Source organism: Beta vulgaris, chromosome 8 (genome assembly GCF_026745355.1).
Source record: "Beta vulgaris subsp. vulgaris cultivar EL10 chromosome 8, EL10.2, whole genome shotgun sequence".
NCBI lineage: Eukaryota > Viridiplantae > Streptophyta > Magnoliopsida > Caryophyllales > Amaranthaceae > Beta > Beta vulgaris.
This window is the reverse complement of record NC_079209.1, coordinates 43,860,893-43,876,055: the sequence shown is the minus strand read 5'-3', so window position 1 is coordinate 43,876,055 and position 15,163 is coordinate 43,860,893.

The following is a 15,163-nucleotide window of genomic DNA, read 5'->3' as shown; positions in this document are numbered from 1 at the left end:
TTGACCATTAATTTCTACATACTGATGCGGTTTTAAGGTAAAATCGCATCAGTAAATCATTTTTCTAATGCGGTTTTGGACCGCATCAGTAAATCATTTTCTGATGCGGTTTTGGACCGCATTAGAAAATGTTTGTAAGCTGCTGCGAGCCCACCTGATGTGGACCAAAATCGCATCAGAAAGACCAGTTTTGACCGCATCATGTGGGATTTTTTCCCCTAGTGATAATAAATATAAAAGCATTGAAAGTGGAGGGAGTGGGGTTACCTTTTGCCTATCTGACATAATGGTTCAGTCTGAACTTCCACTTGAAGTCAAGGTTGTCTTTAGATGATGGAAGAACCAACTCCATGATGTCTTGTTCTCATAATCTACCACATCAACTACTAAAGGAAATATCTCATTGTTTCCATCCAATCAGACAGCAGGTAACAAGATCCCTTCAAATTTCCCTTTAAGATGGGTGCCATCAACACCAACCCAACCCCTACAAGGCTACAACCATTTATTAAGCCTTTGAACTGAGCTGCAGTAATGGAATGAAGATGAACTATAGAGGCTTTTGAGGCCTCTGTAATGCTGCCCAAGTACAAAAGGCAACTGAGTTTGGGCTGTTCATCTTAAGCAGCTCACAGCAGGTTGTAGATTTGTGGAGGAATCATCATGACCTCCTTGGATGATTCTTATTGCCCTATCTTTCATTTTATAAAGTGGGGAAGTTGCCATTCTCACACCATATCTATCCCAATGTAACTCATTCATAGTTGTCCCTCTAATGTCCATATTTGCTCTAATATTCTCCAACAATTTTCTAGCAGCCCATTCACAGTTAACCATAGTATTAGTTACTAAATTCAAATCACAATTATGCTTTTGCTTCATTATTTTGATTGCCCAAGTATATCCATCAGCTAGCCTAGCAGCATGGATTCTCCACCCACGCCTTTCATCAGCACACTCTGCTGTATACCTAAGCTCCTCTGACCTAATGACAACTAAGGCAAAACCTTCATGTACCCAGTAGTCTCTCAAGGTTTCTTTGAAGTGATCCTTGTTCACAAAAAGCATCCAGGTTTTTAGAAAAAATCTTCCCCGTCTCAACATCATCATATATAACACCATTTTTGTACATCCTACTGAAATATCCTCCTTCTTCAGCATTTCAATCCGAGTTCCTAAATGCCTCCCATCCACCATCAATAAAATTCTGATGCAATAGCTCATTAACCCTCTTCCCCGAAAAAATCATCACCATCAACTTCTTGATCAGTCCCACCCTCTCCTCATTTACACCTGACACCCACTCCTCTTCACTTTCATTGTCACCCTCACCGCTAACGTTTGGTCCCTCCAAGGCTACAACTATGCTCCTAAATCTCCTAGTCCTATTTACTTCAACATTAACATCAACATTGGCACTAGTTGAGGCAGATCTAGGAACCCAAATACCCTTTTTCTTAGTTGTGGTCCTAACCATCTTTTTTCCATGAGGAGAGGATGTAACAGTCTTCAGTTGTGCCTCTACAATGTTGAAAGGTGGTGGATTGGGTTCATTTTGGTCCTGGGTTAGTGGGGAATTAGGTTCATTTTGAACCTGAGTCAGTGGAATGTTGAAGTCGATGTGGTCATGTGTATGTGGGGGGGGGGGGGGTTCAAGTGAATTTGGGGGTGGGATGATGATGGGAAATTTACAGTAGTTTGGGGCAGGGAGGATGGTGGAATGAGGTGAATTTGGGACTGGGAAGATGGTTATGAGTTCAGGTGAATTTGGGGTTGGGATAATGATTAGGAGTTTGAGTGAATTTGGGCCTGTGAGGATGGTGGACTACACAATAGTAGTTTAGGGAACCTTGGGCTTCTCCTTAATGTAGGACTTGTAATTGGGGGGGAGTTGTGTTTGTTGGACAAAATCAGGTTGGGTCAATTGAGGTGAATTTGGGCTTGACTGATCATCAATAGTAAAGGTTAGGTCTGGGTAGGTGTAGTTGTCTTAGGTTCAGTTATGTTGCTTAGACTTTTTATTTCTTCCAAGTCTCAAGTTTGGGACTAAAGGTCTTTGATGGGCCTCTTGATGGCTTATCTAGGGTTTGGAATTTTTTAGGTTTGGGCTGGCTCTCAGACTTAACCCTCTGTGCTAACTTACAAATGAAATTGGGTTCTTCTAAACTATCAACCCATACATTAACTTTTGCTGCCCAATACCCCAAACATTTTCATCATGGTGCCATCATCAACAAGTTCATAAGTTGTACCCTCATTTTTATACTTAAGCACATGGTATGTGGGAAGCTCGGAATCATTCTTCTCAAACAATTCACACATATGATTCAAAATATCCATCAACAAACATAAATCTAGATTATCAATCCCTAATTCTACCACATTTCCTAGATAATGAGTTCTCAATAATCTTTCAGCCATTTTCTGCAACATCACATAACAACACACATGCAAAACTCATTTTCAGTTTCTAAGCTAAACAAACAAACCCTAAACACAACACTATAGCAAATTATCACATACAAAAGAGAAAAGGATAGGAGTTAGCTCAAGTGGGTAGAGCACTCCCCCTTGGTCCCCGTAGTCAGGGGTTCGATCCTTACTCCCAGTATTATGTTGGGGTATTTCCTTAGCATGATATGCACGCCTTACCAACCAATGTGTTGGTGTTTCCTACAGGCTAGTAGTCTTGTAGGGGTTAGTCTTTGGGCTAACTTAATTTCCTAATCAAAAAAAAAATCACATACAAAAGAGAAAGACATAGAGGAAGATAAAGCTATATAGGATGACGAGCCTTTTGAGAACGAAGCCGACATGGAAGAAGGAATAGAAAACCCTAACTCAAATGACGAAGCTCACCATTATAGTCTCTTGTTTGTTTTAAAAATGTAATTAGGATTGGAATACTATTTTAAATGTTTATTTCAGTTTTAATAAGGCTTGCCGGCCAAGTAGCAAATTAGCATTTTTGATTCCTTTATTTATTTATATTATGTTTTCCCTGAAAATAAGAAATTCCCATTGGTAACCGTGTAGTTTTTCGGTTTCCCAATGGTAACTCTGTGGTTTTCAAATTCTCCAAAATGACCTTGTACTCTTGTTGAATTCCCAAACGTGACTTTTTCCATTAAATTTCCGTTATATCTAACTGTTAAATCAATAAACGCATGTCGAAATGTTTGTGGAATGCAAATTGAGGGGCATCCATTTTTTTTTGCAAAATTCGACTTCAAATTTGACCCGTAAAGGGCTAAAATTAACCCCCAAAACCTTGATCAGGCTATTTTTTTGGCTCACAAAATAATTCTCGCTAATCGAGATATTTCTGCAACGTAAATTATTCCCAAAAAAATAGCCTTGTCAAGGTTTTGGGGGTCATTCTAACCCTTCATGGGTCAAATTTGAGGTCGAAATTTGCAATAAAATGACCAGATTTGCCTCAATTTGCATGGATTGTTTTAACAATTAGATTAACCGAAAAAGTCACATTTGGGAATTCAGCAAGAGTACAAAGTCATTTTTGGGAATTTGAAAACCACAGGGTTACCATTGGGAAATCGAAAAATACAAAGTTACCAATTGGAATTTCCTTCCCTTCCAATAATAATACACTATTTTAATTATTTTATTATTTGATGTAACGTCTTATTTGAGATGCTTATATTGAAAGTCAATAGAGACTGAATGATTGTTCGCAATAAAAACGTGTTGTATGAACGTGCAAATGTGTATTAGTTAAGTGAATAAACAACTATGTGTATGTCACTGAAACAGTCGTCGTGTCATTTTTAGCGCAGAATGGTTCATCAGGCTGGGACGCCTGAGACTCCTCTGAATGTCAAGCAATCGATCCGTAACCTAGTGCAGATTATAACTAACCTAGCCCACGGACATAATTGGGATGGGGACTTGTCTTGAAAATGTTACCTATATGAACCCACCAGTACTGAATGGGAAAAGAGGGCCAGAAGAATTGGAAAATTAGATTGGAGAGTTTGATGAGCTTTCGTTTACCCTCACCTGTCCAGGTGAAAAGATTGTGTCCTTAGCAAGTTATTACTTACATGGGGATGCCCATTTTTGGTGGAATCAAGTTGAGGATAACCTCCTAAAATAGATTAACTTTGGGTGGGAAACTTTTAAGAAAGCTATGAGTGATAAGTATTACCCACCTTATCTCAGAAAGCAAAAAGCCTGAGAGTTTATGATACTAGAACAAGAGAACCTGTTTGTTGAGGAATATTACCGCAAGTTCATTGAAATGATGTGATTTGCTCCTGAAATTGCCCCTACTGAGGAAGCTAAAGCCTCACGCTTTAAATTAGGGCTCACCCTTGACCTGCAAAGGATACCGAGGGGAGATACTTTCACCTCGTTAGACCACGTTTTTGGAAAAAAGCTGCCCACTTATATGCAATAAGGAAACGAGAGGAAAAAGGTAAACAAAAAGAGAAACAAAAGAAAGATCCAAACCTCGGGGTTCAAAGATTTAGAAAGAAACACGATGGGAACCAAATTAATCAAACCTCTCAAAGAAATTTCAGTAAGGGGCCCAACAACAACAATAACCACAAAAAAAATAACCGCAACAATAACACCAACAACCGCAAACCTGAGCGAGTGTAATTAAGAAGTGTCCAAATAACCATCTTGGGAGGGATTGCGAGGGTAACAAGATGGAGTGTCGTGAATTTGGGAAAATGGGGCATAGTGCGTACGGATGTTATTCGAATAATAAGGTTAACCCCGATGGTCACAAGAAAGGGAACTATGGGGCAAGTTAAGCCTAGAAATGGGAATAGGAATGATTAAAATGCACCCAATGGGTTAGGGAACTCCAATTACTCCAAACCACCAACTAATGCCAATAATCAGGCACCAAATAGGAACCATGTGACCAACAATAATGATAATAAGGGCAAACGGAAGTTGTATATGATGACGGCTAGCGAAGAAGAAGCTTGTGGATATGTCGTCACGGGAACCTTCTCTATCAACTCAAATCCTGTTAAAGTATTGTTCGATTCTGGAGCATCTTTTTCTTTTCTTGTCCATACAACTATTAGAACTCTAGAATTGGTTAAGTCCGAGTCCATTCCTGTGCCTGCAGTTATTCCGTCTGCGATCACTAGTGGAAAAAACCTCATCTGTCACTTAGTAACAGATCCGATTTTTACAAAACCGCATTAGAAAATCAATTAAAAGAATAGGAAGGAAAGTTGGGAGGAAAATCTGGACCGCATCAGATTAAAAAAACTGATACGTTTTTTATAAAAGCTGACGTGGTTCCTAGGACCGCATCAGATTTTCTAAAAAAAAATGCAACCTCTTGGCCCAGTCCTCGTGGCTTATTTCCTTCCCTTACAACCCCAACCCACCTAACCCATTTTCTTCTCTTATAACCCTATCCCCTCTCTCCTCACTCAACCCTAATATCTCCTTCTATCACACGACACCCTCTCTCTATCCTCACTCAACCCTAATCCCTCCTCACCCTCTTCACTCAACCCTAATCCCTCCTCACCCTCCTCACTCAACCCTAATCCCTTCTCCCTCTCAAACCCACGACACGTCAGTCCTTTCCTCTATGTCTCCTCTCTACTCCTCCCTCACACACGCGGCTGAAACTAGGGGTGCTTATCGAGCGAGCCGAGCCCAAATAGTACGGAGCTCGGCTCGAGCTCGTTTAACTTTTCATGGGCTTGGCTCGTGAGCTCGGCTCGAGCTCGTGATTAGAATTTGCGGCTCGAGCTCGGCTCGTGAGCTCGTTTAAACTCCGTTCGTGAGCTCGTTTAGGCTCAGGTAGGGGTGTTAATTAGCCGAACCGAGACCGAACATGATCAGGCTAGGCTTGGCTCAAAAATGGTGGGATCAAGCTCGCTCGTCGAGCTCGAGAGGACAAAGTCCAAGCTCAGCTCGAGGCTCGACTCAAAATTTAATTTGTAAAAGTTGGACTTCGGCCCAACCGTGTAGGCGGTAGGCCCAATCGTATAGGTCAAGTACAAAGTAGGTGAGCTTGTTCACTCACCCATCATATGCTTTTATAAGTTGTTTTCCCTCTTAGCATTGCTAAGATTTCAATGTGGGACTCCATTTGTTTATTAATGAAAAACAAACTCATTATACCCATGCTTTATAACTTAGTTTCTCTCATAGTATTACTAAGATTTCAATGTGGGACTCCATGTTTTGTTTGAGATAAACAAACTCATTCCACATATGCTTTTAACTTGGAATCCCTCTTAGCATTGCTAAAATTTCAATGTGGGACTCCATGTTTTGCTAAAGAAAAAAAATCATTATACCCATGCTTTGATAACATGGTTTCCCTAGCTAAGATTTCAATATAAGACTCCATGTTTTGTTTAAGATAAACAAAATCATCCTACATATGGTTTTATAACTTGTAATCCCTCCTAGCATTGTTAAAATTTCAATGTGGGACTCCATGTTTTGTTAAAGAAAAAAGCTCAACTTACATATGCTTTCATAACTTGGTTTTCCTCTTAACTTCACTAAAATTTCAATGTGGGACTTTATGTTTTACGAAAAAAAAAAATCATATTTGTACCAATAACACTCTAAATACATTTAAATAAACAATTATCAAATATTTTAAGTATTAAATAATCAAATATTTAAAAATATACTTCATTCCCTTTGTGAAGAAAATAAAGTATAGTTTTTGTTTTCCAATCAAGGAGATACAAAATTAAACTTTAAGTTGAAGTAAGGAGTAGTAGCTATTTATAAAGAAAATAAGGTTGATGCTTGTTTTCTTAACCAATGTTGGACTTTAGTACCTAGTGGAGTAGAGGTGAAGTTGGATCACAAATTAAAAAATATAATTTGTAATCTAAATTAAAATATAAATTTGTATTAAATTTTTTTAATATAATTTTTTTAATTTTTTTAAATACAAATTTGTAACTTAGAGATGGATTTTCAATCTCTAAGCTTAGAGACTGATTTCCAAAATCCGTCTCTAAATCGAATTAGCGACGAGGGTTTTAGAGAGGGACAATATCCGTTACTAAATCCGTCTCTAAGCCCATATAGCGACGGATTTGACCTATTTAGGGACGGATTTTGTCCGTCTCTAAATGGACTTTTTTTGTAGTGCGAGCTCGATCCGTGCTTTGACCGAGCCGAGCCCTAGCTGAAACCCTAAACTCATATCTCCTCTCACAAACGCCACCACCTCAGTCCACCTCTCACTCTCCTCTGTACTCATGCCTCACGAACAAAGAACGGAAACGAAGAAGTGAAGAATGAAAACGAAGAAACAAAACAAAGAAACGAGAAATGGAAAATACGAACAACGAAAACGAAGAAAAGAAGAAACAAAATGAATAGCGAAAATGAAGAACGAAGCGATTTCGCCTCCTCTCTCAATATTCGTCGCTCGTGATTCCATATATGAGTTTTTTCGTTTTTTAATTTAGTTGTAATTTCATATCTCGTTGTAATTTTTTCGGTTTTTTAAATTTTTTTCATCTGAAGTCCTCTTTTAATTTTTGTTTTTAATCCGAAATTGAGTTTTTTTGCTCAGGATTAATTTGTTCGTTTTATTAATTTTATGTATTTTAGTTTGTTTTCTTTTTATATTTAATTGCAAATTTTGTATATTTAGTTTGTAATTTCGGATCTATTCTTAGTTTTGTTGTTTATTTTCGTTTTAGGGTTTGTTTGTTTTCTTAATTTTGTGTATTTTAGTTTAAGATTTAGGCTATTTCTGTTTTGCCTTTCTACTTTCGATTGTGTATGTTTAATTTCAGATCTTGTAATTTAGTTTTAGTTTGGAATTAATGTGAATGTATTTCACTGAATTTTTAGTTGTATTTTGTTTCGTATACAATTTGTTCTATTTCACTGTTTTGGTTGAATTAATGTGAATGTATTTTATTTCTAGTTGTATACTATTTGTATCGAATATTTTTTAGTAATGGAGGCAGAGGTTTGTAAATACCTAAGGATTGTTTTGGTTGAAGGCAGAAAAGTAGTGCAGACCTGCAGCTTGTAGGTCTGCAACTTTTTTTTTTTGACATATATTTCAACAAGCGTTAATTGCTCTAAGAACTTCCTAAATGTCTAGCCGAAAATAGGGGAGGGCTTCTTTCCTCCCGATCTAATGAGTTTAACTTATCAAACCTAGATGTCATTTTAGGAATGTATAGGCTTGGGAAGTACAAGGCTAAGATAGCATGTGATGCACAAAAGGTGGAACTTAGAGACTCTTTGGGAAAAAGGGTGTCATATAGGAGAATACCTCGAGAACCAGGGCTTAAAGCAATTAACGCCTTGCAACTTAAGAGTTATATAGAAAAAGGATGACCTCTATTTATGTGTTCTGTGAGAATGATTGAGGATGATCCATTCAGACCTGAATATGTGCATATAGTCATAGAATTCCAGGATGTTGTTCATGAAGAAATACTTGGTATACCCGCCAAGGAGAGATGTAGTGTTCATTGTTGACCTAGTACCAAGAACTTGACCTATCTCAAAAGCCCCATACCGAATGGCTCCAGCAAAAATGTAATAGGTTTTACGATGCGGAAATACAAACAATTTGTACAAAACCTATTCCCAAGAACACCCTAAAATACTATAATGAATCTACAGGAGGGAGTTAAGATATTATACCTTTGAAGCGTGCCTCGTTGATGTTTTAAGAACGTCAATTGAAGTTCCTCTACAAAAGTCCACCACCACAAGTTGATTATACCTCGGTTTACTAGAACCCAAAACAAAATCTTTTATTTTGTATGACCTTTTGAATATCTTGTGAGAAACTTATTTTTCTCACTACCACAAACTCACGGCCAAACCTTTCAATATGTAAGTTGTAGTAGTCAAAAACAATCTACCTCTATTTAACTTGCTTTGTATGCACATAAAAGGAAGGATTTGATTTCCTTTCATTAAGAGGATATCAATCCATTAATTGATTTACTTTCTCAATCAATTAATATTGATATCAATCAATTATCCTATAATTGATTTTGATCCAAATATAGCAAGATATTACCCATAACTTATTATGGACAAAAGAACATATTGGTATTATTGTAAATATTAATCTTAAAAGACTAACTAATCAACAATGTAGTTTATGTGTGACCCTGTAGGTCCAATATAGTTTAGTAGTAAATATTAATCGTTTATTAATATTACAAGTCAAGATTGGCTCCTAGCAAAGCATCATGACTACCCAAACTATATGGGATATAATTAATAATTTATAACTTTTGAGTTATGCACTTGATCATAGGACATACTCCAACAATCTCCCACTTGTCCTAGAGCAAGTGGTGCTTTATAATCCCTTTGTCTCTTATTGTTATACTGAACATAAGGTAAGAAAACTTGTCATCCTTATGAAGTCCAGAATATTTCTCAGTCTCCAAGTTCAACTGTCAAACGAATGATTGAATCACAATCCATTCGAGCACGGCCATGCATTTTACAGTCTAAACTCTCCGAGAGGCCCAAAACAACATTCCTATGTAATAGGAGGACAATTTTCTTTATTTACCCTCTATCCTTCACACGACTCATAGCAACATGAACATCGCCTTTATAGTCTCCTTTTACGGCACGACGTTTGACAATGCCAAAGTGTACTAGTCATCAATGTAAGGAATCAGTGGTAAACTCAAGTCTGAGGAATCAACTCGTTTATATAGTTAAGAGAAACTTATGACATTCAGCTCCTAAAGATTTCTCTATGTGGGTCAAATCCAATGTGTATTCACCAATTCACATTAATATAATTGATTAGACATCCAATGCCCCTATGATCCATGAAACATGATCATCAATCAATCTATAAACTAATCATTATAGGTCATTAATGTACCTACTTAATGACCTGATTAGGGATCAGGTAATCATTTATTTTAGTTCACTTAATAGGGTTCCATAGTTGAGTCTCGTACTCAACATCCTATTTAAAACAACTGATTACTTTGGACATTTGTTTTAATACTAAACGAATTTAAACAAACATATATTATATAAAAAAAAATAAACATAAACCTTTTATTTCAATAATGAAATGCGTTCAATATTAAAAAACTAATAGGTCATTCTCCAATGTTCCTAATTCCCATAGCTGAAATATGAGTCTCATGTTTCTGCTGAGAAAGTGGCTTAGTAAGCGGATCTGCAACATTGCTATCCGTATGAACTTTACATATCCTAACATCTCCTCGATCAACTATTTCCGAATCAGATGAAATCTCCTGAGTACATGTTTGGATTTTTGGTGTGATCTTGGTTCTTTTGCTTGTGCTATAGCTCCATTATTATCACAATAAACATCCAAAGCACTAGCAATACTCGGAACCACTCCTAGTTCAGAAATGAACTTCTTAATCCAGACAGCTTCTTTTGCTGCTTCTGATGCAGCAATATACTCAGCTTCAGTTGTAGAATCTGCTATGGTGCTCTGTTTGGAACTTTTCCAACTCTCCTCCATTTAAACAAAATATGAATCCCGACTGCGATCGAAAATCATCCTTATCTGTTTGGAAACTAGCATCAGTATAACCTTTTATACTTAGCTTATCCTCTCCTCCATAAACTAAGAATTTTTCTTTAGTCCTGTTAAGGTACTTTAGAATATTCTTCACAGCAGTCCAATGGTCATCACCTGGATTTGCTTGGTATCTACTGGTCATGCTCAAAGCATAGGAAACATCTGGTCTAGTACATATCATGGCATACATGATGGATCCAATAGCTGAGCATATGGGATCTTGCTCATGCGGTCTTTCTCATCAGTTGTCGAAGGACACTGATGCTCAGACTTATGCCATGAGACATGGGTAGAAAACCTCTTTTACAACCTTTCATATTGAACCTAGTCAGAACCTTATCAATATAAGTTTCTTGACTTAGTCCAATCATTCTTTTAGATCTATCTCTATAGATCTTAATGCCTAGTATGTATTGAGCCTCACCAAGATCTTTCATTGAGAAACACTTTCCAAGCCATATCTTTACAGACTCTAACATGGAAATGTCATTTCCAATCAGAAGTATGTCATCTACATACAAGACCAAGAAAACAATCTTACTCCCACTAACTTTCTTGTAAACACAAGATTCCTCTTCATTTCTGAGAAAACCAAAACCTTTGATTGACTCGTCAAATCGGAGGTTCCAACTCCTTGATGCTTGCTTTAATCCATAAATGACTTTTGAAGCTTGCATACCTTCTTAGGTGCATTAGGATCAATAAAACCCTCTGGTTGTGTCATGTACACTTCTTCTTCCAAAAAACCATTTAGGAAAGCGGTTTTAACATCCATTTGCCATATTTCATAGTCATAATATGAGGCAATTGCTAGAAGTATCCGAATAGATTTCAGCATACTACTGGTGAAAAGGTTTCATCATAGTCTATACCATGAATTTGTTTGAAACCTTGTGCCACCAGCCTAGCTTTATGGATATATCATTTCCATCCATGTCAGTTTTCAACTTGAAAACCCATTTGCATCCAATAGGTTTAACCCCATCGGGCAAATCAACCAAGTTCCAAACTTGATTTTCATACATGGAATCCATTTCGGATTTCATGGCTTTTGACCATAAGTCGGAATCTGAACTAGCCATAGCTGCTTTGTAGGTAGTAGGCTCATTGTTTTCTAAAAGCAATATTTCTTTATTATCAGACATGAGAAATCCATATCTCTCAGGTGCTGAAATTTTCCTAGTAGACCTACGAGGGGCGGTGCCACAGAGGTAGATTCCTCAACAGGTTGTGGAGTCTTATCAGTTTCCACAATAACTTGTGGAGGTCCTGATATTGTGGCTCATTTTCAGCTCGAATTTCCTCGAGGTGAATATTTCTCCCACTTGAATTTCTAGAAAGTGTTCTCTTTCGAGAAAGACACCAGTTCGAGCCACAAACACTTTGTTCTCAGTTTTATTATAGAAGTAATACCCCTTTGTTTCCTTTGGATAACCCACAAAGTAACATTTGTCAGATTTAGGTGCAAGTTTGTCAGATTGTAAACGTTTTACATAAACTTCGCATCCCCAAATTTTAAGAAAAACATAGTTGGAGTTTTTCCAGCCCATAACTCATATGGAGTCTTTTCAACAGCTTTGGTTGGAGTTCTGTTTAAGATTAGTGCGGCAGTTTCCAAGGCATGACCCCAGAATGATATCGGAAGATCGGCCTGACTCATCATTGATCGAACCATATCTAATAGAGTTCGATTTCTCCTTTCGGACACACCATTCCATTGTGGTGTTCCTGGAGGAGTTAGTTGGGAAAGAATTCCACAACTTTTGAGATGGTCATCAAACTCTTGGCTTAAATACTCACCACCTCGATCAGATCTAAGGGCTTTTATTCTTGCCAAGCTGATTCTGTACTTCCATTTGAAATTCTTTAAACCTTTCAAAAGCTTCAGATTTATGCCTCATAAGGTAGATATACCCATATCTACTGAAGTCATCTGTGAATGTTATGAAGTACTGATAATTGCCTCTAGCATTTGTACTCATTGGTCCACAAACATCAGAATGTATGAGACCTAATAAGTCATTTGCTCTTTCACTTACACCAGTGAATGGAGCTTTTGTCATTTTTCCAAGTAAGCAAGATTCGCATGTATCATATGATTCGAAATCAAATGATTCCAAAAGTCCTTCCTTTTGAAGTTTTTGGATACGTCTCTCATTTATGTGGCCAAGACGACAATGCCAAAGGTAAGTTTTATTTGAATCATTTGATTTGGCCTTTTTAGTATCAATGTTATAAACTTGTTTTTCTAAATCTAGTAAATAGAGCCCATTAAATAAGTGAGCACTACCATAAAACATTCCATCCTTTTGAAAAGAAAGACATTTATTCTTAATCTCAAAAGTAAACCCTTCTGTATCCAAACAGGAAACAGAAAATAATGTTTTTAGAAATGGCTGGAACAAAATAACAATTATTCAAATCCAAAACAAGCCCAGAGGGCATTATTAATCTAAAAGTGCCTACGGCTAAAGCTGCAATCTTTGCTCCGTTGCCAACACGTAGGTCCACTTCCCCTCGAGCCAAGCTCCTACTTTTCTTTAGTCCCTGCACATTTGTACAAATGTGAGATCCACATCCGGTATCAAATACCCAAGAATTAGAAATAGTGAGATTTACTTCAATAACATGTATACCTGAGGTAGAAGGAATCTTGCCATTCTTCTTGTCCTCTAGATACTTAGGACAATTCCTCTTCCAATGACCTGGTTTGTGACAATGAAAGCATTCTTGGTCTGGAGTAGCTCCAGCCTTAGTTTTGACAACCTGTTTGCCCTTACCCTTACTCTGTGGGTATTGCTTTTTATTGCCTTTCTTCTTGAAAATCCCTTTCTTTTTCTGAACCATAAGAACATTATTCTTAGGTGCAACCTTGATACTTGGTTCAGCAGTCTTGAGCATTCCTAGAAGCTCATTCATAGTCTTCTCCAACTCATTCATGTTAAAGTTTAACACGAATTGGTCATACCCCTTATGAAGGGAGTGGAGAGTGATGTCAATTGGTAGCTCATCACCTAAAGTGACACCTAATCGTTCCAGATTCTCAAAATAACCCATCATTTTGAGAACGTGTGGACCAACAGGTTCACTTTCTTTGAGACTGCTCTCAAGGATAGCCTTAACCGTTTCATAGCGCTCAATTCTTGCTTGTTTTTGAAACATAGCTCTGAGCTGATGAATGATGTCAAAAGCCTCCATATTTTCAAATTGTTTTTGCAATTCAGAATTCATGGATGCTAACATCAAACATGTGACATCAAGAGATCTAGCTACTGCTGTATCATATGCTTTTCGAGTCTCAGCAGATGCTCGAAGGGTAGGTTCAGCAGGGAGAGGATTTTCAAGACATCCAGTTTCATTTCAGACTTAAGAACTATTCTCAAGTTGCGATACCAATCCAAAAATTGTTGCCATTAAGTTTTTCTTTTTCGAGAATAGAGCGAATACCATTAGATGACATAGCGGAGTTTGAATTAGGAGTAACCATCTACAAATGAAAAAGTAAAGTTTTAGGTTTATGATTATAAACAATAACTTCAAATTTTAACCAAGTTAAAACAAGTTAAAGGCTTTTAGTCTAAAAACGTCCTCAATTAGGCTAAAAGATTCCAAGACCCCAACTCATTTAATCCTAAGCCAGCTTTGGCCGGTCACCTAAGAGATAAATGATTTAGGTAAATAACACTTTATTAGTTATACTCCTATAACTCTTGGTTAATGGGAAACATCGCATGAAAAAACCCATTCCTATACCCCAAAGCCCAAGTCCTAATTGGATACTTTGTTGAATAAAACCTTACATACTTGTAAATTTCTTAAATATACTCTAAAATTCTAAGATAAAAAATAATACCTTGCTTTGGCAAGCCTATTACCAATGATCAAAGACATGAATAGAGGTGTGTAAGGGTGGGTATCTAATTTATTCAAAATTAAAAGGAGGACTTAAGTTACTATGTCGATTCTAAATTTAGTGAACTAATAGAAATTAGAACAAGAGCATAATAACAAAATAAAAGCAATAACTAAATGCATAAGTTAAAATGATCCTAGTATGGCCCCTACACCTTAATCTAAACTTGAAGATGCTTGTATCCGCCTTTTGATCTCCATCATCAAGCTTGATTCTCGAATCATCATACAAGTTATTTGAAATTTAAATAAAATTACAAAAATACAAAACGGCGCGCAGTCGTATTTAAGATACAAAAATACATAAACGGTACGCAGATCATATTTTCTATCCTAATTTGGGCCATACTAATTATCCAACATTCAAGCATAAAATTATTCATTCATTCACTTACTTAGAGTAAGTGACCCAGTTTATATTAGACAATTCTAATAAAAAAAAATTAGTTAAACTAAACAATAATTTTAATTAGCTCAAAAACTAAAAAGAATATTTAATAATGTTAGAAATTATACTTGGACTTTATATTATCATGATAATAAAATTGCAACTTTATCCAAAAAAAAATGAGAGTTAAATTTTAAACTAATAAACTCCCACTAAGAAATGGATCACCTAACTATTAGGTTCAAAAAATTGGATTGAAGAAACTGAGATTAAACATATTTTAAGCCCAAAAAACTTAAGTGTAAGTAATGCTGTCCACA